This window comes from Chenopodium album, chromosome 13 (assembly GCF_948465745.1).
Source record: "Chenopodium album chromosome 13, dcCheAlbu1.1, whole genome shotgun sequence".
NCBI lineage: Eukaryota > Viridiplantae > Streptophyta > Magnoliopsida > Caryophyllales > Amaranthaceae > Chenopodium > Chenopodium album.
In genome coordinates, this window is record NC_137846.1 from 41,789,704 (window position 1) to 41,812,700 (window position 22,997).

General features: G+C 34.3%; 1 pseudogene; it reads left to right on the forward strand.

Annotated features, from left to right (window-relative positions):
* Nucleotides 1-3,964: 3,964 nt before the first annotated feature.
* On the forward strand, nucleotides 3,965-19,111 carry LOC145575526 (B-box zinc finger protein 22-like; annotated as a pseudogene).
* Nucleotides 19,112-22,997: the final 3,886 nt, after the last annotated feature.

The following is a 22,997-nucleotide window of genomic DNA, read 5'->3' on the forward strand; positions in this document are numbered from 1 at the left end:
GCTCGAATTTGAGAGGAAAAGCAGCAGCAAGTTAACCACGAAAATCCCCATGTTTGAGCCTTGAGATCACACCAAAATTTTGAAGGAAAGAAGGACAGAAACAGAAGAGATGCAAGCAGCGAAAAGAACGCTCAATCATCTTGCTTTGTACGTTTAAAAGAGGGGAAGAAGAAGGGTCTTGGACAGCCACTTAAAGAGGAGTAAAGGGGGTTTTATTACATGAGTAATTAGGGAGTTTAGGCTTTACAAACTGATCAATAATCAGCCTTAAGGCTGCCGTGAAAAGGGAGAGAAATTGGGCTTCTAATGAGCTTCATATAACCCTAACTTAAGCTACACTTATGGGCTTGATTAAATGATTAATTTAGGCTTAAGAATGAGATTAGGAAAGCTACTTATCTTAATCTATTTATTCATGAAAGTTTTAAGGGAAAAAAACCCGACCCATAGATAAATGCTAGTTGGCTCGAAACTGGACTAGAAAAGGAATGTAGCGGAAGGCATTTTAAAACGCGTTCAAAAACAACAATATAGATTATAATATTGATATCTCAATAATATCAATAATAAAAGTGAAAATAATAATTTAAATTACGATACAGAAAATATATATATAGTTCATATGTAACGAAAAGCGACATAAAAGATGAAATGCGAAACCAATAATATTATTCATTTATAATGACCTAAATAATTAAAGGACATTGTAATGAGTTTTATAAATATAAAATAAAGAATAGTTTATAAACAATATCAATTCGATAAACGAGTTGACGGAATCACCCAATACCACCTTACTTATCGATATTGATACAATTGAACATAAAACGTCTTAAAAACCCTAAAACCATTTTATACATATAGAATTGACACTTTAGTCAAGGAATCACCCATGATGACCTGTATCAATTTTAATAGGTTAAATATCTAAATTGACACTTAAACTTAAGGAATCACCCTTTAAAGCTAATATCAATTCAGATAAGTCAAATATAATTTGAAATGATTAAACTCAAATATAGAACCCTTTTAAATAATACCTTTCAAACGTTTTGTCAAAATACTATAATTAGAGTCTAAAAAGGTTGGGATGACCTTTAAAACAAAGAACGGTCTGAATAATTAAATTAACATTTTGATTTAGAAATTGAGATTTAAATTAGAAATTTGGCTTCATAGGTTGAAACACACATAAAATAATGGTTCGAAAATACGGGGTGTTACATTAACTCTTTTATCTGTTTAACTAACGCTAGTTTGCAGGTATCGGTGTTACAAGAAGGATTTAGGATCGCAAAACGTTCTGAATCATTCTCCGTCCCTATCGCTACTTTGACTTTTGTTCTCTAAACTTATGTTTCTCCAAACTCGGTGAAAGTGGGGGCTTCTGTAGACACCTAATTGTGTCTCCCCAAAAACCAAACCCATTGATGAATACCTTTCACGTCATTGATTATCGAACGATGCAGCTGATACAAGAGTCTCGTGATACAGCTGTTTTTAATAAAAATATTTCTTTCTGTTTTCGAAAATATTTCTTTTTGCACCTTATTTACGGAAAATGTCCAATCCAATTTTAGTTTGGTCCATGATATGGGTCCAATAATAGTGTAGTTAGATAGGGTTTAAAAAGAGCTTTCAAACGATATATTATATTATAAGCCCAATTCCGATAAATAATGAAAAAGTTATGGCCAAAGTATTAAATTGGGCCCAAAATGATTTTAAATGGCCCAATGATCAAGTGGAGGTCCCATTAATTATCATTCCTAAATTTATTAGGATTGACTTTAATTTTCTAGAGTAATCTAGAAGGTTAGTTTAAATTATAATAGAATTAGGATTAATAATTATACTTTTATATTATTTAGTAAAGATAAGGAATTCAATTTGAAATAAAACAAGTGTTTTAAAAGATAAAGCTGATTTTAATAATTATGGAGTCTAATTACCTAATTATATTGGGAAAAGGACTCTGTGCAGGATTTTTATCATGATCGCGCCATCGCGCTGTGAAGAGCCTGTCCCGATAGGCCCATTGCATTGCGATAGGGTCTATCGCGTCGCAATAGCTCTATCGCATTGCGATAAAGGCTGTTTTATTTCGAGCCAAATTCAAACTCTTTTCTAAGCGTTTCGGATGTTTTCTCTATAAATAGGGGTGTTATTTCCCCGTTTTCGATCACCAACAATCATCTAATTCTAATTCTCTTCTCTCTTTAAAGCTAGAAGCTTGTTCTTTCTCCATCTTTCTAAGCCTTCCCCTTTTCAAATACAGTACCGCATTCACGAGTCTTAGTCGCACCTAACCAATCTCGAAGTAGCCTTCACCCTAGACATGAAAGGTTGATAATTTCTGAGGGTTTGGTCCCAAATCTCTATTTCAATTATTTAAATTAATTGTTTTATTTAATATTTTCCTTGAAGTTACTAACGTGTGTATTGTTTTGATAGAAAGAGATACAAGGCAACAAAGTAAATAATTTTATTGTTATATTTTGTAGAAAGCATGTTTAGATTATTTTAATTCCTAGTATCATGTTAGGATACTTTTATTGCTTTCTAGTATCATGTTAGGACGTTATTTATTGATTTCTAGTAGCATGCTTAGGTTGCTTTCTATTTCTTCTATCATGTTAGTATCGTGTTAGGGCTAAAGGTTTTATCTTTATTGTTTAGTAACATGCTAGGATTTGTTATTAATCTTTTTAGTATCATGCCTAGGATCTTGCTAATAATATTATTATGCTTTGATGAGGTTATTATGATGATGATTGTTGTATCAATATTATGTTGCTTGATATTATTGTTATTACTTGATCATGCCCTCTCTTGCAGGTTTAAAGGGAATTTGTACTTGAAATCACACTTAATAAGATAATTAATAATTTTATTTAGGCTAATATGATTTTAATTCAAGTGATCGCCAATAATAGTTTTGTTTGTGCATTAATGTTCAACCAACATAGGTTAAACAGGTTTAGGATTAATATATTGATTGTATGTTAGTCAGAAAGCGCACATGAATATGAGAAGAATAAAGAAGAGACCTATTTACGGCAGGTTCAATCTCTTTTAGGTTGGATTTGTACCTTCATCCCCGAATATCCAGTTATGGTTCCAGACCACTATGGAGTTAGCGATCTCATGCTTCGTGAAGGGGGGTAACCTTCACCCTGTGAACGGTTTACAAGTTCCTAAAACTTGTTGGCGACTCTTTTGCTCTAGCTTCCTTCCCTTTGGACGCCACCATGCTTAAATGTATGATCACAGTGGGGCTCAAGTGTGGGATGCTTGAAATATTCCCTACAGGTAATATGGACAAATTAGTTTTCCTGTTTAAATTTAGAAAGTTGACTGCTATTTCCAGACATTCCAAAATAGAAATGTGGCCTATATTTAGAGACAGAAGGAATATCTTTTTTTTTTCCAATTTTATTATGGTAATTGTTTTCGAATTGTGCAATATGTGACGTATTTGATAACAAAATATCCTAATAGCACTAGTTGATCATAGTGGGCTCAAGTGTGGGATGCTTGAAATATTCCCTATAGTTTTTTTTGCAACTCTATTTTAATTCTTAAAATTTATTTTGGCAATAATTTAGAATGAGTGGATGAGACTTGAAAAGTTCTAAGTATTCATGTGCGTAATTTTGATTGACATTATTGGCATAAGCATAAAAAAGGTCCGCATTGGATAGACCATCTGTAATGCGTCAAAAACATAGGATTTTTACATGTAGGAAATTTGGGAAATATTTTTCACAACAAGAATCGAAAAAACGCTGCAAAAACTGGAAAATTCTAAGAAAACAGAGAGCTGCTGAGGCATGTAGGAACTGGCACTGAGAAAACAATGCCCATCGCAGTGTGATGGCTTTGTCGCGGCTCGATGTTGAAACAAAGAGAGAACAAAGGATTCACTTCCTTTACCAATAATTGGAGGGAAACTTCCACTAAAATGGTAGAGGTTCCCACTGAAAAGGAATCTGTGAGGTTGTTTATCAAGAACCTCCAAGAAAAGTACTCAAAGCATCTAAAATACCAAAGAAACTTGAGTACTTTCAAGGCCGTCTGTAGGGAAAAGTCATTCCAAAGAGAAAGTCTCAGATGGTGAAAATCATGCTACACTAAAGAGGAATGCTCCTTGTAGGGGATATTTCAAGCATCCCACACTTGAGCCCCACTGTGATCATACACTTAATCATGGTGGCGTTTAAAGGGAAGGAAGCTAGAGTAAAAGAGTCGCCAACAAGTTTTAGGAACTTGTAAACCGTTCACAGGGTGAAGGTAGGGTGAAGGTTACACCCCTTCACGATCCATGAGATAGCTAACTCCATAGTGGTCCTGAACCATGATTGGATATTCGAGGATGAAGGTACAAATCCAACCTAAAAGAGATTGAACCTGCCCTAAAAATAGGCCTCTTCTTTATTCTTCTCATATTCATGTGCACTTTCTGACTAACATACAATCAATAGATTAACCCTAAACCTGTTTAATCTATGTTGGTTGAATTTAATGCACAAACAAAACTATTATTGGTGATCACTTGAATTATAATCATATTAACCCTAAACAAGATTATTAATTATCTTATTAAGCGTGATTACAAGTACAAATTTCCTTTAAACCTGCAAGAGAGGGCATGATCAAGCAATAACAATAATATCAAGAACCATGATAATATTAATACAGCAATCATCATCATCATAATAATCTCATCAAAGCATAATGATATTAGCAAGATCCTAGGCATGATACTAACATGATTAATAACAAATCCTAGCATGTCACTAAACAATAAAGATCAAAGCTTTAACCCTATCATAATACAAGAAATATACATGCTATTGGAAATATTAGTTAATATTCTAAAAATGATATTAGGAATCATAAAGACATCCTAACATGATACTAAGAATTAAAATAATCTAAGCATGATTCCTAAAGAAATAGAGCAATTGAACTACTCACTTTGTTGCCTCATACCTCTTTCTATCAAAACAATACACACGTTAGTAACTTCAATAAAAGTATTAAATCAAACAATTAATTTAAATAATTGAAATAGAGATTTGGGACCAAACCCTCAGAAATTATCAACCTTTCACGTCTAGGGCGAAAGCAACTTAGAGCTTGGCTAGGTGTGTCTAAGTCTCGTGATGGACGTATGGTGTTTTGAAAAAGGCTAGGCTTAGAAAGAAAGAGAAAGACCAAGCTTATAGCTTAGAGAAAGAAGAGAAAATAGATTGATGATTGTTGGTAATTTTTGGTGATTTGGAAACGGGGAATATCGCCCCTATTTATAGAGAAAAACGACTGTAGACGATAGAAAAGAATTAGAATTTTAAACAAAGTAGAATAGGTTCTGTCGCGACGCGATAGACTCTGTCACACAGCGACAAGACAATTTTTTGCAGATTTTGTTTTTATAATAAATTTTGATCCAAAAGTCAAAATAAGGCATATAATATTTTGTTGGAAATCTCTTGAAGTCTAATTTCCAAAACAATTAAAATCAGATTAAAATATTTTGTAGAATAAAAGATATGGCCGAAATAGTGGAATTGGTGTCAGTTTTGGATAGAGTTTCGTATTTCTTTCAAATTTTTTTCGTTATAGCTCGAAATAAATATTATAATATATCATTGGAAAGATAATTTCAAGAGCTATCTAACCATTTAAAAATTGGATAAAAATTATGAGGCATGAAGATAATATCTAATTGTCTTTGAACGTCTTTCAATTCGAGTAGAATTAGGACTTTCAAAAAGTTTATTCAACTTCAAACTCTTTAATCTTATCTTTTCAAAAAGGATAATTAAGATCTTTTAGAAACTTATAGAATATTATAATTAATCCTAATTGGTTTAGGAATGTAATTAAGACTAGTGGACCCTCTACATGATCATTGGGTCCCACATAAAACTCGTTTTAGGACCAGTTTAGTATTTTGGCCATAACTTCCTTGTTATAACTCGGAATTGGGCATATAATATATCATTGGAAAGATCTTTTCAAGACCTATCAAACTACACAATTATTGGACTCATATTATGGACCAAACTAAACTGGATTATATGTTTTTCATAAATAGGATACGAAATGAATTATTTTATTAAAAACATTTTAGAAAACAGAGGGATTCACGAGACTCTTCAACATTTCACCTCGTTTGATATTCAATGACGTGAAAGGTACTCATAATTGGGTTTGGTTTTTGTGGAGACACAATCAGGTGACTACGCTCCTACATCAACCACCAATGAATATGCCAAAGTTGTCCCTGTTCAAAGAGGAATTGAGGCAGTTATGCCATCTAAGAGGAGTATGACAAAGCTGGTGGCCAGTGAATTTCCCAAAATTCAACCTGTCCAAAGTGGTGCTCTTGAGGACATAACTCAATCTAGAATGACTGTTGCCGGTGGTTTTGCTGCAAGAACCCTGCCTCAGTGGCCCATGGATGAGTTTCTTGGACTGAATGACTTCCAATTAAATTATATTTTCATCGACATTGGATCATCAAAGGTATGCTTATATAGTTACTTTCATCAAATATCATGCTTAACCCCACATTTTGGCCTCTGCGAGCTTCCCCCTAAGAATTTACAATGCAAGGTATCCATTGATTTGATGAACTAAAGATTGTCTTTATTTGGGTAGGGGGGTGGGTGGGAAAATAGTGAAGACAATTATTACAATGTTGGGTTTCCTGGGTTGGTTGATGCTTGGTGTCATGTTTGATTATTATTTACAACCCTAGTTTTCATTATTCTGAGTGAGTATTTGACGTACTAGCGTTACTTGGGTTGGCATAAAGGTGTCCTTAGCTTGTAGTAGTGATTGAATCGATGACAAACTAACTATACAATGTGGTACAATTTTTGTCTTGCTACTGGTGTCACGGCTACGCTTAAGATTTAAATTAAACAGTAGTGGACCTCCTATTCTTTACTATATCTCTTCAACTTCTTAATAGACAGAACTATTCAATGGTAGGTCTCTCTGCCTCCCCCAAGAAGAGAGATGCTTTGTGAGATCCCCTCCTTTGCAACTTGCAATATCTCGTGGAAATCTCTTCAAAATTCTTGCCTCGTTCTCCTAAGACAACTGCCTATTTTCAAGTTACAAAAGTAGCTATTCATTATAAAGTTCTTGTCCGTGTTTCTCTGTTATAAACTTCTGTCAATGTAGCCAACATCTCTCCTGCTTTTAATTACCTTCCTTTCCATGTTTCAAATTCTTTTTCTATTTAAAATCCCAACACTGTTGCTACATATCTCTTGCTCAAAATCCATCATAATTTAACATCCAAACAAGAAAGTTGCTTTATTATAGGGCTCACTATAGATAAATTATTCCTTTCTAAAGTTGTAATTACTAACCAATTTCTCATGTTAGGAATTTTTAATTACTGGGATTAGTTACGTAGAAGGTTTTTTAATTGGTGGCAATTGTTCAATACTCCAAAAGAAGGCTTCAATTGGGGTAATTGTTCAATAATTTAGATATTGGTTTTTAAACCAAGGATTTTGGTTATATGCTGAAGTAATTTATGTCGAAGAATGAGTAATAAAGTAAGAACTAAAGAACATTTGCAACAAAATAATCTCATTTACTATTCATCAAGTCCTTTTTTAGGCTCATAAAAATATACTATGTATTGCATTATTAAAGTAAGTACCTGTAGACACCTGATTGTGTCTCCCCAAAAACCAAACCCAGTGATGAATACGTTTCACGTCATTGATTATCGAACGAGGTGAAATGTGAAAAAGTCTCGTGAATCTCTCTGTTTTTTTAATAAAAATACTTCTTTTTGTTTTTGATAATCTTTCTTTTCGTATTCTATTTATAAAAAACATCTGGTCCAGTTTATTTTGGTCCATAATATGGGTCCAATAATTATGTAATTGGATGGGGTTTGAAAAGACATTTCCAACAATATATTATAGGCCCAATTCCGATGAATAATGAGGAAGTTATGGCCAAAATAATAAATTGGGCTCAAAATGATTTTAAATGGCCCAATGATCATGTGGAGGGTCCAAAGGTTTTAATCTCATTCCTAAACTAATTAGGATTAATTAGAAGCTTCTACAAGTTTCTAAGAGATTTTAATTATCCTTTTTTGAAAATATAAGATTAAAGAATTTGAAATTGAATAAAATTCCTCTTTTTGAGAGTCCTTGTTATGTGCGAAATGGAATATGTTCAGTTATTATTTCCGTGCATCATAATGTTTATCTAAATTTTATATTATTGGATAGATCTTGAAATTATCTTACCAATGATATATTATAATATCAATTCCGAGCCATAATGCAAAAGATATGAAAGAAATACGAAACTCTATCCAAAACTGACACCCTTCCACTATTACGGACATATATTTTTATCTAAAAAATATTATAATTTGATTACAACAGGGTTGGAAATTAGACTTTAAGAGCTTTCCAAAGACATATTATATGACTTATTTGGACTTCTGGATCAAAAGTTATGATAAAAACAAAATCCGCAAAAAAACTGTTTTTATCGCGGCGAGATAATTCTATCGCGCCGTGATAATCTTATCACGCCGCGATAGTCCTTACCTTGCCGCGTCAAAAGGAATTTTATTGCGATTCAAATTCTAACTCCTTTCTAATCGTTTTCGGTCGTTTATCTTTATAAATAGAGTCGATTTCCTCCGTTTTAATCACCAACAATCATCTAATTCTCTTTCTCTCTCAAAGGTAGAAGCTTCTTCTTTCTCCCTCTTTCTAAGCCTTCCTTTTTCAAAACAACATTCGTCCATACGAGTCTTAAACGCACCTAACCAAGCTTAAGATTGCCTTTGCTCTAGACGTGAAAGGTTGATAATTTTGAGGGTTTGGTCCCAAATCTTATTTCAATTCTTTGATAGATTTACAGTTTAATATTTTTATTGAAGTTACTAACGTGTGTATTGTTTTGATAGAAAGAGATACGACACAACAAAGTAAGTAATTTATTGTTTTATCTTTAGAAAGCATGTTTATATTATTTTAATTCCTGGTAGCATGTTAGGATGTCTTTTATTGCTTTCTAGTATCATGATTAGGTTGCTTCCTATTTCTTCTATCGTGTTAGTATCATGTTAGGGCTAAAGATTTAATCTTTACAATTGCTCTATCTAGCCGCCTGTGTTGATGCAATAACCGGTGCGCAGACATGTTTAGTGACATGCTAGGATTTGTCATTAATCATGTTAGTATCATGCCTAGGATCTTGCTAATATTATTATGCTTTATCGAGATTGTTATGGTGATGATGATTTGTTATATTAATTTATTATTATGTTGCTTGATATTATTGCTATTGCTTTATCACGCCCTCTCTTACAGGTTTAAAGGGAATTTGTACTTGAAATCACGCTTAATAAGATAATTAATAATTTTATTTAGGCTAATATGATTTTAATTCAAGTGATCGCCAATAATAGTTTTGTTTGTGCATTAATGTTTAACCAACATAGATTAAACAGGTTTAGGATTAATATATTGATTGTATGTTAGTCAGAAATCGCACATGAATATGAGAAGAATAAAGTAGAGGTCTATTTAAGGCAGGTTCAATCTCTTTTAGGTTGGATTTGTACCTTCATCCCCGAATATCCAGTTATGGTTCCAGACCACTATGGAGTTAGCGATCTCATGGATCGTGAAGAGGTATAACCTCCACCCTGTGAATGGTTTAAAGGTTCCTAAAACTTGTTAACGACTCTTTTGCTCTAGCTTCCTTCCCTTTGGACGCCACCATGCTTAAGTGTATGATCACCGTGAGGCTCAAGTGTAGGATGCTTGAAATATTTCCTACAGTTTTTTGGAGACTCCACTAGGGAGGATTTCTATTTTAATCCTTAAATTTTATTTTGGCAATAATTTAGAATGAGTGGATGAGACTCGAAAAGTTCTAAGTATTCATGTGCGTAATTTTGATTAACATTGTTGGCATAAGCATAAAAAAGGTCCGCATTGGATAGACCATCCGTAATGCGTCAAAAACATAGGATTTTTACACGTAGGAAATTTGGGAAATATCTTTCACAACTAGAATCGAAAAAACGCTGCAAAAACTGGAAAATTCTAAGAAAATAGAGAGATGCTGAGGCATGTAGGAACTGGCGCTGTGAATTAGTGCCCATCACAGTGTGATGGCTCTGTCGCTGTGCGATAGCAATATCGCAGCGCAACAGGGCTACCGTCTCGAGATGGTCCCTGTTGTTTCGCGCCAAGTTCTTCCAATACCGAGCCAGAACTCTGCCTTCTTGCTTTAACCGGTTCTAGTACTGTTTGCTCGATTTTACATCCTGATTAAGTTTTTCCCTCTTTTCTGGACCCATATATGTTCTACATATGGCCATAACCCTCTGGGAATTCACACTCCATCTACCCAATCGAACTCTCATTGCAACGAAGGGTACATCCGAGTTTGTGAATTCACCAAACCATGGAAACAAGTTTAACTTGTGGGCTCCCATCCATACGCGCCAACCCTTCAAAAGGTAAGGCTTCCGCGTGATGCATCCGGACTCATAACCATGGACCCTCTTTGACTAACCCTTATCCTTGAACTTTAAAGAACTAGAGCCATGGTTAGGTTGCAAACTCATTACATCATATTGTGCTTACTTGACTATTTATGCATTCTTGCTTGTGCATAATCTATGTGTTTACACTAACCGTTTTTTTGACTTGTGTATAAGTCTAAATAAACTAAACAATGACTAAAGGACTTTTCTTAATTAATTGATTAATTAATTTGAGCTAATAAATATGTCTAAAATTGAGTCATAGTTCCTTTGAGTCAACCCGGATTTTTATTTCCGTATACTGCACAAGCGTCAACTTTTTTAGATCATAACCGGAGTTCTAGAAAGAGAATTACGAGTCGTACAAACTATGGATCTATATCCCCAAGTTTTATCTTTAATTTGACCTTGGTTTTGGCCAATTCAAAGTCACAAATCAAAAGTCCAATTTAGTGCACATACGTGAGGTCCCTTAACTAAGTCTTTGTTTGAGTCTTGTCATATAGTCTAGTCACATGGTCATGACACGAGTCTTGAACATATCACTTACATTCACAAGTATTCTCACACTTTGTACATACTCTTTTCACACCATGACCATGTTTTAGGTTCATGCATGAGTTGCTCTTTCTGTCATTTGAGTTGGGGGTCCACTCTATTCCTAATTCTTCCACATCTCTCCATATACATCATCTTTCCACTCTCTACATGCTTTCTCCATGCATACCACTCCCACATTCTTCCATGATCTCTTCCCATCTATTAAATGTTGAATTGAGTTTGAGTCAAATTATTAATAATAAACATCCATGACTTCCCTTTCCACAGCACTTAGTCAAGGAGAGAAGGACGTTTAATCAAGGACAACATCTTCATTCACTATTACTATTTGACAAAAAAGGAAATCTAAGAAAATGGCGTCCCAAGAAGAAGTTAATGAACTGAGACAAAACATGACTAACTTGACCGAGATGTTCAAAACTCTCGCTCTTCACGTCAATGATCCTAGTAAACAAAAACAGCTTGAGCGAATGGAAGAAAGCTTGAGCAAAATCTCCAATGATTACAAGTTTCAAGGGATTAGTTCACAAGGGGTCTCGGTGGACAAGGAAATTCTTCCGCGGAAGTTCAATGCCAATGATATCCCTAAATTCAAACCAACTGATAACCCTTATTTTCATTTAAGAGCTTTCGAAACTATAATGAATATTAAGGGAATTGATAGGAAAGCTTTCCACTCATTTTCACTATCTCTAGAAACCGTTTATCAACAATGGTTCTTCTCCCTTGACAAAGAGAAAATATCTTCTTAGGATTCTATAACAAACGCTTTCATTGATAGATATAAGTGCAACATTCAAGTTGAAACTGACCATAGGGAAATTGAGATGCTAAAGCAAAAGGAAAATGAAGGGGTCACCTCTTTCTTCAATAAGTGGAGGGAAACTTCCTCTAGGATGGTAGAGGTTCCTACTGAAAAGGAGTCCGTAAGAATGTTCATCAAGAACCTCCAAGAGAATGAAGTATTCAAAGCATTTGAAATACCAACACAACTTGAATACTTTCAAGGCCGTCTATAACATAGGCATTAACATTGAAGATGACCTTGCAAAACAAAAAGCTACTAATAATAGTAACAATGGTGGCTGGAAAGGAAAGAAGAACAACAATCCATCTTCTTCCGAACACACCTACTCTAGTAACAATGTTAGTACCTTTGACCTCAATGAAATCTTAGCCATGGATAATCAAGGGCCTAAAAAGCAACTAAGGAAAGAGTTCACCCCTATTGGGATGAGCTATGATACTGCCTTTGATCAACTCCATGCCAAGGGATTCATTACTCCCATTGAACCTATTCAAGATCCCACACCTGAAAAAACGTTGCCTAGTTGGAACCCAAATCAACACTGCAAGTACCATCAAGGTAAGGGTCATGCTACCGAAAGTTGTTGGAAGCTAAAAGAGGCCATCCAATATTTGATTAATAATAACAAGCTTCCCATACCTCCGGCTAGCAAGAAGACCGAGTGATGATAAAGCACAAGACACAAGACGGGCTTCAACGACAAGATTTCGTGACTTCCTCTTCTTTTTTTTTCCTCCTTTCCCCAATAAGTCTAGCATAGGCACCTTTTGTCTTCCTTAAATTTATTCCATAGGTTTTTCTTTTTCCTTTAATAAAATGAGCATTTCTTTTCTTGCATATGATCATTGCATTGCATCATAAAAACAAAATTATAAAATAAAAAATAAAAAATAAAAAAGTCGCCGAACTAAGCATAAGGTATACTAATGATTCGAGGCACCCCTTGTAGTCATATCATATCATCTTCACCTTTCGAATATACAATCCTTTCTTGATAAAACACTTTGAGCCTCGTCTAATGATTGGCCTTTCTTTTTTCAACCCCCATCTACCTAACCTTGGGATGGGATAGCGTGCAACCTATGTAATTTTCAAATACAAAATCTTGAGTGATGTTATAAAAATTTCAAAAGATTAAAATAGCAAAAAAAAAGTGTGAAAAAGGGCAAGTATTCCGATGTCTTTGATATGAATATATCTTTGATAAGAACACGTCTCAGTTGCGTCTCTTATCGAGTGCTTGGTACCGTGCCTGAGAAACATGAATGCCAAGTGAGTGCTAGACTGCATGATCGGGATTACCCACACTTATCAAATAAAAAAATGCAAAAGAAAAAAAGGGAGAGCATAAATATAAACAAAAGAGAGTTCAAAAGTGAGGAAACCTCAAGCATACAAATACAAAGATTCAAAAGCAAGGTTGCACACCTTGGGGGCTTATCTAGGGTCTTGAGCCTTTATCTTTTCTTTTTCAACCTTTAGCCTAACACCATTATAACCCTTTAAAAGACCTCTTTGAGGTATACACACACTTGTGCGAGGTTCGGCTAGAGCTACGTTCGGCCTTTCCTAACGGATACGTATGCAACCTCACATTGGCCGTAATAATCATGCATTCATTCACATACATATTCATGCATGATCATATCAAGGGATATCCATTGCTCATCCCTATCCATTTAGAGCTAGACTTGGGGGCTTGATCCCTACTTCATTAGCCTACCCAGCCTAAAAGTCACCACTATTTAACTCTTTTCAAAATATTTTCCATACACTTAGCCTTTGCAACCTAACTTTAGTGTCACTTTCACACACATCACGGATACATGGCAAAATAAACCTTCCCATAAGAACCATTTGTCATGAAATCTTAACGCAACACTGAAGCATGCCTTGTCATATCAAAATCACTCATCATCGCATCACAAAGTATGAAGTACCTAGACTCCCAGCCTAAGTTTCCTAAATACTTTAATCATCGAGTCATCGACTAAGATAGTCTAGGATGTTATCCTTGCACCATGAGGTATAACATCAGTACATACATTTAACTGAACTCATTCAACATGCACCCTCAAACACTTCACTTCGATTCTTTTTTGCATCTTTCTTTTTCGGGAGAAAGTCGGTACCCTCCACAAAAATGACGGAAAATTTTTGCTTTTCTACGTTTTGATTCAAGCACATCACAATACAATGCACACACGAGTCATTTACATTAAGTCATGTCGTGTCATATCACATCGAGTGGAGTCTTGCACCTTGAGTCATGCTGAGTCATATGTATCGAAACACATTAAGTCGAGCTCACACAATGAGTTGAATAGCACCAAGCCTTATGTCAACCTTAAGAAAAACATTGGCAAAGTCCTATAGTCCAAAATATAGATGCAAGTACACTAAGTCCAAAGCTGAACGAGCAAAAAAAGCTCTAACTTAGGTTCAAGCGCTCTGCAATATAAACCTCACAGCACGATGCACCCCAACGCAGCATAATGCACCTTGGCGTAGCATGATGCTCCCAACACGAGGCTCCTTGACGCAACGCGATACACTATGACGCAGTGCGATAGACCCGTCGCTACGCGATAGACTTGTCGCTACGCGATGGCTCTGATTTGCCCGCGTCAGCGTTCGATGGTCTCACAACTTGGATTGGTTGGTCCGTGATTAATCCATTTGAGTCTCCTGATGAGCATTCGATCTTTTTGAACAATTGATAGACATTTGATTGGTAATCGGCTCGATTACAGTCTTGATTGATCGGCCTGATGACGATCATACTTAGATTACATATTGAATGAACACTTTTGATTAGTAGTCATCTTGATTACAAATTGATTGATGATCGGCCTTATGACGATCAAATGAAGCAGATTTCGATGATGTTCCCTAAGATGTGGAGGGTTGTCAAAAACAACTGAAGATGACTACAAGCAGAGTCGCCTTCGACGAAGTTCCCTAGCTTGTGGAGAATTGTCACGAAAACGGGAGATGGCTACAAGCGGAGTTATCTCCGAATATGTTCCCTAGCTTGCGGAAGATGGTCAAAAAACAACAGAAGATCGCTACAAGTGGAGTAATCTTCGATGGTGTTCCCTAGCTTACGAAGGACTGTCACAGAAAAAGGTGAAGACGACTACAAGCGGAGCGGTCTTCGGCGATATTCCCTTGGCTTGAGGAAGGTCGTCACAAATGCAACAATAAATTAGTTACTTCAGAGACGTGTGATCGACGGTGCAAGATACGTGTTTCTAACTCTTTTATTTGTTTAACTAACACTAGTATGTAGGTATTGGCGTTACAAGAATGATTTAGGATTGCAGAACGTTCTGAATCATTCTCCGTCCCTATCGCTACTTTCACTTTTGTTTTCAAAACTTATGTTTCTCCAAACTCAGTCAAAGTGGGGGCTTCTGTAGACACCTGATTGTGTCTCCCCAAAAACTAAACACAGTGATGAATACTTTTCACGTCATTGATTATTGAACGAGGTGAAATGTGAAAGAATCTCGTGAATCTCTCTGTTTTTAATAAAAAATACTTATTTCTGTTTTTGAAAATCTTTCTTTTCGTATTTTATTTATGAAAAATGTCCAGTGCAGTTTAGTTTGGTCCATAATATGGGTCAATAATTGTGTAGTTTTGTGGGTCTTGAAAAGACCTTTCCAACAATATATTATAAGTCCAATTTCGATGAATAATGAGGAAGTTATGGCCAAAATATTAAATTGGGCTCAAAATGATTTTAAATACCCCAATGATCATGTGGAGGGTCCAAAGGTTTTAATTCCATTCCTAAACTAATTAGGATTCATTAGAAGCTTTTATAAGTTTCTAAGATATTTTAATTATCCTTTTTTGAAAAGATAAGATTAAAGAAATTGAAAAGTTATGATAAAAACAAAATCCGCAAAAAACTATTTTTATCGCGCCGCGATAGTCCTTATCTTGCCGCGTCAAAAGGAATTTTATTCCGATTCGAATTGTAACTCTTTTCTAATCATTTCCGGTCGTTTTTTTTATATAAATAGGATCGATTTCCTCCGTTTCAATTACCAACACTCATCTAATTCTCTATCTCTCTCAAAGCTAGAAGCTTATTCTTTCTCCCTCATTCTAAGCCTTCCTTTTTCAAAACAACATTCGTCCATCACGAGTCTTAGACGCACCTAAACAAGCTTGAATTTACCTTCGCCCTAGACGTGAAAGGTTGATAGTTCTGAGGGTTTGGTCCTAAATCTTATTTCAATTCTTTGATTAGATTTACTGTTTAATATTTTTATTGAAGTTACTAACGTGTGTATTATTTTGATAGAAAGAGATACGAGGTAACAAAATAAGTAATTCTATTGTTTTATCTTTAAAAAGCATGTTTATATTATTTTAATTCCTGGTAGCATGTTAGGATGTCTTTTATTGCTTTCTAGTATCATGATTAGGTTGCTTCCTATTTCTTATATCATGTTAGGGCTAAAGATCTAATCTCTATTGTTTAGTGACATGCTAGGATTTATTATTAATCATGTTAGTATCATGCCCAGGATCTTGCTAATATTATTATGCTCTATTGAGATTGTTATGGTGATGATGATTTGTCATATTAATATATTATTATGTTGCTTGATATTATTGTTATTACTTTATCACGCCCTCTCTTGCAGGTTTAAAGGGAATTTGTACTTGAAATCACACTTAATAAGATAATTAATAATTTTATTTAGGCTAATATGATTTTAATTCAAGTGATCGCCAATAGTTTTGTTTGTGCATTAATGTTCAACCAACATAGATTAAACAGGTTTAGGATTAATATATTGATTGTATGTTAGTCAGAAAGCACACATGAATATGAGAAGAATAAAGTAGAGGCCTATTTACGGCAGGTTCAATCTCTTTTAGGTTGGATTTGTACCTTCATCCCCGAATATCCAGTTATGGTTCCAGACCACTATGGAGTTAGCGATCTCATGCATCGTGAAGGGGGATAACCTTCACCCTGTGAACGGTTTACAAGTTCCTAAAACTTGTTGCCGACTCTTTTGCTCTAGCTTCCTTCCCTTTGGACGCCACCATGCTTAAGGGTATGATCATAGTGGGGCTCAAGTGTGGGATGCTTGAAATATTCCCTACAGTACCATGACTAGAATGCATAATAGCCCAGTAATCCATAAACATCTGGCAATAATCATGTCCTTATAAGGACCATTACTTTCATCTCACTCTACTGCAAAAGTTAGGAAAACTATGAAGCACTTCTATTTAGTTTGTCATGCACTTCTCACTTTCACAGTTTGTTGATGCACGTTACAACCTAGCATCATATCTTTGGAGCACTTATCTCCATGCTTGATTCATTTATTTCATCATTGTGTTTGTTCTTGATTATCTCGCAAACCAAAGAGGATGAAAAATAACATACAAAGTTAAGACATTTGCTACAAAATAACCTTGTTGCTACTTATCCTCAAACAATCACATTTATAGCTCATACAACATACTTCAGTACTAATAATAAGCATCATAACTAGAATGTGGAATAGCCCACTAACTCAATAATATCCACTAATGCACATTACAATACTCATAACCAAACAAGTCCTTATAAATCAGATTCATTATCAGACTGATGAAGAACTATTGATCGTTGGTCTGCTCTATTTTGCCTACCAAGAGTTCAAATAAGTGACATCCCACATTCTGAAAGTTTTAGAAAACTGAGTTAGGGAGAAGGTACAGATCCCATCCATTTGTTTGAGTTCCTACAATGGATAATATTGAGCTCCCTCCATCATCAACATTCCTGAAACTCTGTTTTCTTAGGCCATTAGGGAATCCTATACCAACCCTGCAGTAATTGGAGAAAAAGTAAATTCCTTATACAAACCTCAATCAGCAAGCTATATTTAATAGGAAACCTCCCTTAAACTTTGGCTTAGTTAGCAAGCTTCTTGGCCAAGATCAACCGTACGAAGAATCTGGTCAAACAAGTACTACATTCTTAAGAAGTTTTCTGCAGGCTACTTTAGGAAAATTCCCTCTCAGTTTTATCTAGATAACAAAATTACTAAACTTCAACACCAAAGACCAAGTTTTTCACTGTGTTGGTATGTCCTTTTCCCTAGGTTCTTGCCCCGAGACATCTGTTGAGCCAATATTGCTGTCTAATACGATAGCCAGGGACCTGCCATATTAAAAGAAATTTTTGAGGACTTGGTCTTTATTATTCCCATTACCTATGTATGTTACTTTATTACAAAGATGCATATCATAACATTCAGGCCACCTGATACATTAGCCAACACATTATTATTGGCAGGCTCTTTAAATTACAATTGCTCCCAAAATCTGGAAGCATTCCATTCAATTTTAAAGAATTTAACCCCGATAATTTATCTTATGCAACTTTCTTTGGTATGTAAATCATGGCTTGATTTTGGTCTCTCTGGGTTCCTTCGTGAAACTTCCATTGAGCCAGTATTGTTGTCTAATACAATAGCCATATACTTGTCATATTTAAAGAAATTTTTTAGGACTAAGAGATACAACCATAACCTATATTCTAAACCTTATTATATAGACACAAATCATAACATTCAGGCCAACTGATACAATGGCTAACACACATTATTAAGGGAAACTAAAACTCTACTGCTCTACAAAAAAATTACTACTGCTCTGAAATCTGTAAGAAATTCCTCCAAGGCTTCAAGTTTGAAGTATTTGACCTGATAAGTTATCACTCACTTAACTTTCTTGGTAGGTAAACCATGCCTTAGGTCATTTGGCAATCTAATGTAGGCTCTACTCTTTTGTGTTCATTAGTTTTGGTATTCTTGGACAATTACTGGAGGTTTATGTTTGTCTGACATGTATTCTCAAATTGGTAAGTCTTTTTACTCTTCATTCCTATGTTTATTTTTATAATCTGTTCTATTTTTTTACAGGCTGACAGTGGCAAGCTTGGAGAATCCGACTCTTCAATCCTAAGGTCTATAGATGATGATTTGGATAGCGATGATCAGTTGGGCCAGGTTTCAGATGTTTCTTGGACAGTGCCCCAGATACCTTCACCACCCACCGCGTCAGGACTGTACTAGCCCAAAACGTCTCAGCACATGATTGACAATACTGTGTTTTTGCCCGATATATGCTGGCCACAGGGGCCAAATTACTTCTAATAAACGTCGTGATGGTAAAAATGCAATGCTAGTCAATCTATTCAGGTTTATACTATTTAAATCAAGCAGGTCGAACTAGTGGTTTAGGTATCAACATAGTTTAGTGTAATATTATCATGGTGTACTAAAATGTTTTAGGGATTTGTTACTTTTTCAAAAATGTCTGACGATGGTTAGGACTTCACAATATAATACATCTTTATAACTTATTCATAAGGGGAAATAATTTGTATTTGAAATGGGAAGAATAAATAGGCCACAAGACTTGAAAGACAGGTTAATATTGTGAGAACAATTTTATTTTTTCGTTTTAAGTCTTTCTGCTTAAATTAATATTTATTTATTTATTTATTTATTTATTTTAGAAATTGTTGCATCTGTTATTCACTTATTTGACTATCTTAACAATTAAACTTTTACGGTATTAAGACATTGGCATTTGAATTTGTATTGTTTTTTATGCCAGAAAATTAGTATGGGGATTATAAGGTTTGTCTTACATTTAGTTTAAAAAAAAATTATTTTATCAGTTTTTATTTTGTTTAAAATATTAAGTAATTAATTATCATATGCCGTCAAATTTATCATCACTAGACAAAAAAAATTTACAAAAAATAACACTCTAAGGCATCTCCTAGGACATTCACTTGTTTAGAAATGAAATGAGCGCATGTAGTAGTAACAAGACCAAACTATTAAGTACTTGTATCTATTTTTTGTTATAGAATAGCAAAACCTATTTGAATATATACATTATGTGTAGTTGAGATTTACGCCACCCAATTAAAGTATAAGTCCAAAAATTTGATAAAATAAATAAAAATGAACTAGACAAATATTGCAAATTTAAAATAAATCGAAATAATACGGATTATATGCTCTACTTTAACAGACATTGTCAATAGACTTATTCAATGGGTTAGGTAAGTGGCGAGGTGGGTCAATTCTTAGGTAGGTCAATTCTTAAGGGTCAGGGAAAGGCTAGTCACATTAAAATTTAAGTATGGCCGATGGCGGGTCGAGATAAAAATTACGTTCATTTTCTCTATCCTCAATAGATAAACTAGTATGTGACTCTTTGAGTTTCAATGTTCGTCATATCAATCAATGGAGAGAAACAATAACTTAGAGAAGAATAATAAAAATATGCTTCCAAACCATTAGGCTAAGGGTCATCAATTCTCGGAGATGATAACAAAAAAAGAAATATTCATTTTAATAATCTGAACTTTGCGTGATTAACTCTCAATAATCCACACTTTCGTTTATTTTGGAGTAAACCTGACAATCCTGACCTAGACCCGATGACTCGATCCAAATGACCTAACCTGTGACCCGAAACTCAAAATCTAACAACCCAACCCAAAAAATGTAGTTGACCCAACACTCAAACTGATCCGACCTGGTTGTACTCGACCCGAAGTTGATCCGATACCCGAAATGACCCAAACAAAAATTGACCTACCCGACCTAAATTTGACCCGAACAAACCCAATACCCGAAATCTCTGAATTAAAATTACCTTATAACTGTACTAAAAATGTCTAGTGCTAAAAATGACTCAAATTGTTCATCCCCGAACCAAATTGAGTGCTTAACAAAATATAAAATTTTTCATTTGAGTTTGTTCCACAAACGGAATAACCCGAACATGACCTGACCCAATTTTGACCAGGCCCGAACATACTTGACTCCAAAATGGTCTAACTCAAACATATCCAACTCGACCAAAACCTGAATGGACCCGACCCGAAGTTAACTCGACCGAATGAACCGCTTGCCAGGTCTATTCTAGAGTAGTACATACTTTAATGTTTATTTTCCTAGTGTGAAAATTATTAGAAAATTAATGTAAGATTTTTTTTGGGAAAATGGTTCTTGAAGTGAAAATAACAGCATCCGAAAGTGACATGTGTTATTCATGGTATGGGAAAGCATGGGACGGGTACCCGACTACCCATACTGTTAGTACTAACAGTTACCGATAACCAATATCACTAAAAGTGATATCCATAAGCCGCACCGATAAGTTCAGGTACCCGGACTTCGGGTACTTGGATTTTTAGATCGGCTATCAAGTATCTAATAAGATATCCAATAATGATAATTAAGCTTAATAATGAGTTATAATGATATCATTTAACACTAAGTAACAACAATACCACATAATTTGACCAAATTATTAATAATAATATTACTAATCATTGATATTATAAAGTGATTATGAAGTAAAGTAAGAGATTAGATTTTGGAAAAATAAATTTAAGTAGGAAAAAGAAAACAAAAAATGGCTTATCGGGGGTAACCATTAATTTTAAATTGATACCCAATAACTATACCCGATAACAAATTATCGAAATGGGTACCCGAGTCGTTATGGTTATCGGATCGGGTACCCTAATTTTCGAAACGGTTACGGATCGGGTTTTTGGGTAGTTTTACTCGGCCCTAGTTCATGGTGTCTATTTTAGTATGATGTTATCTTTTTTTTTTTTAAAAAAAAAAGAGTTTTAGTATTATGTTATTGATTGATTGAATTCAGCCATTGTAAAAAAAAAAAAAAAAAAAAAAAAGGAAACTTCCAAAAAAAATTACAAACTATTGATACAAGTTTTGGTGAGTGAAAATGGTACTTCCGGCGAATTGACCAGATTGGTAAATAAAAAAGACCCCTAGTGACAATTTGGTAAAAAAAAACTTACTCCAGCGACGATTTGGTAAAAAGCTAACCATGTGCGACAATTTGGTAAAATTAATAAATTCCGGCGACATTTAGATCAAAAAATCTAATTTTTTTCTCGACAAACTCTTTAAAAATCCTAATTTAATTTGTTTTTGTGTTTTTAAATTTATTTTTCCCATTTTTAATTATGATTTAATATGTTATCCCCTTTATATTTTGCTAAATCCCGATACCAAAAAAATTTCCAATCCCTTTAAAAAAAAAATATTACTAGAAACTTAGATAAAAATTGATACTTAACATTTTTTTTCTTGAAATTGTTATTTCCTTAAAAAGGGTTGGTAAAAAAACCATGAAAAACGAACTAAATTAAGCATTCACGAGTAATTTGTCGGAATTTTTGGTATTTTTTGGATTAATTGTTGCCAGTGATTATTTTATTTACCAAACTAGTTTGGTGTCCCGTGCGATGCCCGATTGTTTATTTAATTTTAAGATAATTTTATTTACCAAGTTTTTAAAATGTATCATTGATACAAAATTAGAAAGGAATTGATGTGGTTTTATAACAATTCTTGACCCATACCCTGAAGTGACTCGACCCGAAATAACCCACAACTTGACCCGAAATTGACAAGTTTACATACAATAATAAAATCATATTAGATTGTGAAGTATTTTATTTCAATCGATTAGAATATACTATAAATGAATGTTGTACGTTTTGAACTATTTCCTTCACTCCAAAAAAAATTATGATATAAAAACAAATTTATATGATGAAGTATTTAATTATTGTCTACCTGGCTCAACTTTGGTGAAAAGTTGAAACGATAAGTGTCACTATCTTGTGGTTTAGCTAAACTTATAATTTATTTTGTACTTGTGAAATATTGGTATTTTATCGGAAATAAAACTCTAAATCAATAATTTTATCCTATAAATTTATCCAAATTTAATTGAAAATAAAATTCTAAACTATCTTTTTTAATCCTACAAAATTTATCACAGTTTTATCCTAATAAAAAAGATAAATTTTTTATTCATGAAAATTATATCCAAATAAATCCTATGTGTCATATTACTATTTAACAATTGCATACGTGGCGCGACACTTGGCGCAAAGTTGAAATGCCAAGTGTCGCTATCTCATGGCCTGGCTAAAAAATTTTTCTTTATATATTAGTTATATGATTGTCGCCA